Here is a 2690-nt window from a genome sequence, read left to right as displayed (position 1 = left end):
CCCCCCCTGAGACAAGAAAGACTGTCACCCACGCACTGGTCACGAGTCGACTGGATTATGGTAACACACTATACGCCGGAATCACAGCAAAATTACAGAAAAAACTCCAACGCATCCAAAACGCATCAGCGAGACTCATATTGGACATCCCTCGCCAAGATCACATTACCAGACACCTAAAAGACCTCCACTGGCTTCCCGTAAACAAGAGAATTACGTTCCGTCTCCTCACCCACGCACACAAGGCCCTCTACAAACTAGGACCCGAATGCCTCAACACTCGACTGTCCTTCTACACACCCAACCGCCAACTAAGATCCTCCAATCAAGCCCTCGCCGCAGTCCCGCGCATCCGAAAATCCACCATGGGGGGCAGATCCTTTTCCTTCCTGGCGGCCAAGACCTGGAACTCACTCCCCACTCACCTCGGCCTTACTCAGAACCACATCTCCTTCAGAAAAGAACTTAAAACCTGGCTATTCGACAAAAAATTATCCCCCCTCCCCAAGCGGCTTGAGACCCTCTGGGTGAGTAGTGCGCTATATAAATCCCTGAACTTGAACTTGTGGGTGTGTGCCTGGTGGAAGCGTGCACTGATGGCTGGTGGCGTGTGTGTGCCTGGTGGAAGCAGGAGCCTTCACAATGATAGAAGACGCAAATGAAACTGACGAAGAAGGAAGGGGAGTGCGAGCAGAGGAGCATGATTCAAAGCGAGAAGACACAAATGAAGCTGACCAGGAGGGAGGGGGAAAAGAAGGGGGTGGTGCAAGCAGAGGAGCATGATTACAGCAATAAAAACACAGATGGCAGCTGTGCACGTGCTCGAGCTCGTGAATGTAAGGTGTAGGCCAGCAAAAGCCTCTGATGGCACTTTTAAAAGCCACTTGCTAAATGTCTCGAAGAGACAGCTATGCGCTGTCTCAGACAAGACCTAAAAAGGGAGTTAGTCTTTTAAAAAAGTGTTATGTCAAGTACAACAAAGATATAGAATTCCAATATTGTAAACAGGTAATGTTTTTATCGTACATACTCATTTTCAGCCTCTTGGAGAAATCTCTTCGAACATTTGATGGCACGGACCCAAAAGCTAAGATATTTATATTATATTTAACATGTTGTTGGGACTAAGGATTTCAATCCAGTAACCGTCAGGATCCTGTATAAAAGCAAGTCCTTCCTTTTTACCATCATCTGGTTGCTTCACAGATGTTACTCCTAGATCTTCAAATCTTTTACAAACTGTGTAGACATCTGGAAATGCAATGCCAATGTCCCCAAATCCTCGAGAGTCAGAGCTTCCGTTATGATAACTAGGCCTGGGTGGTAAATTCTGTTTCTCTCGTGGAATTTGGGTAATTTCGGGTTCCGCAGAGAACGCCAAATTGTCCAAAATACTGCGTTGCGCGACTTCACGAAATGTTTTGCTTGTTTGCGTTCTCAAAATGCGTGTTCGCAAGATATTTACCCCCGAGGACGCAAACAGAGATTGCGAACCAGAAAAAAGCATTGCGAACAAGCAATACTGCATGTTTGTGGAATTTCTGCATGTTCGCGGAGATTTTTTACCGCTTCGCGGAGATGTGCGTAACGCAATTACGCAAATTCCACCCACCCCTAATGATAGCTCCTCTCTTCACTTCCCCAATTATAAGTCAGTTCTATGGTGGCCTTCCTGGAAAAAGTCCACGCTGTTCGTTCTTTTGTATTGCTGGGAATGTCCTTTTTGTCTTCATAACCCATGAAATAAAGTGAACATTTCATAGATGAAAAATCAAATTTCTGCAAGAGTGTCATTCAAAGAACTTTGGTGTAAAATTCTAATGACTTTTTGGGATCTTTTATCCTAAGCATAGTTTTCTCCATCAAGTAATCCTTAATGCTGGGGTCTCGGTCTGTGCACGCGCCGACCATGTCTTCTTTGGACAGGCCATGCAACTCTGGCGCCAGGACTTCGGACATGATGCCGCTGAGGTGGCGGGTTTTGGACGAAAGAGAGGAGACCTGACCCTGGGACTGAACTAGGTGGAGAGGCGGGAGCTTGGTCCCTTACATTCTATTATTTTTTTTTTTAATTCTTTTTATTAAAGTGAAAAAACATAAAAGCCAATTACAGGTACCTTACTTCACGGAACATAATACAATTATACCAACATAGAATAAATCAATGGGCATTCCCCAGGGCAAAGACGATGCTATGAAAAGTCACTATCGTGCGGTCGCATTAAAACAGGAGAGACGTTCTGTCCAGATCAGCCAGCATTAATCACAAACCCCACCACCCCAAGAGACCGAAACATTACGAACAGGATATTTCCTAGTGGCAGGAGTGCGTAAGGCAAGAGAACTAAAAGTGAAACTACGACCACAAAAATCATGCAAACCAACCCACGATACATTCTACAAATCAATGTGAACAACATCACCCCTGAGACCCATCGAACAGGCTTACCCCACAGGAAGGTACCCGACATCAGGATATTAATAGGATACTGAACACAAAAACAAACAAAGACAATACAAAACACCCCAACCCCCACCCTGCACCCCTGCATATGACTTTCGCCTAACCCCAACTAGCAGTGTGCCTGTCGCCCCATCTAACTAGGTTCTAAAGGTAGAAAAAGAAAAGGAAGTGTGGAGGAGGATATCTTCAAATAGGCTCCCAGTCTCCCCTCCCCTCCGCCAGAAAC

General features: G+C 45.7%; 1 pseudogene; it reads right to left on the bottom strand.

Moving 5' to 3' along the window:
• Positions 1-1096: 1096 nt before the first annotated feature.
• On the bottom strand, positions 1097-1959 carry LOC147722852 (lactoylglutathione lyase-like; annotated as a pseudogene).
• Between the last annotated feature and the right edge of the window lie 731 nt (positions 1960-2690).

This window comes from Lissotriton vulgaris, chromosome 4_1 (assembly GCF_964263255.1).
Source record: "Lissotriton vulgaris chromosome 4_1, aLisVul1.2, whole genome shotgun sequence".
NCBI lineage: Eukaryota > Metazoa > Chordata > Amphibia > Caudata > Salamandridae > Lissotriton > Lissotriton vulgaris.
This window is presented reverse-complemented; position numbering and strand designations above follow the sequence as displayed.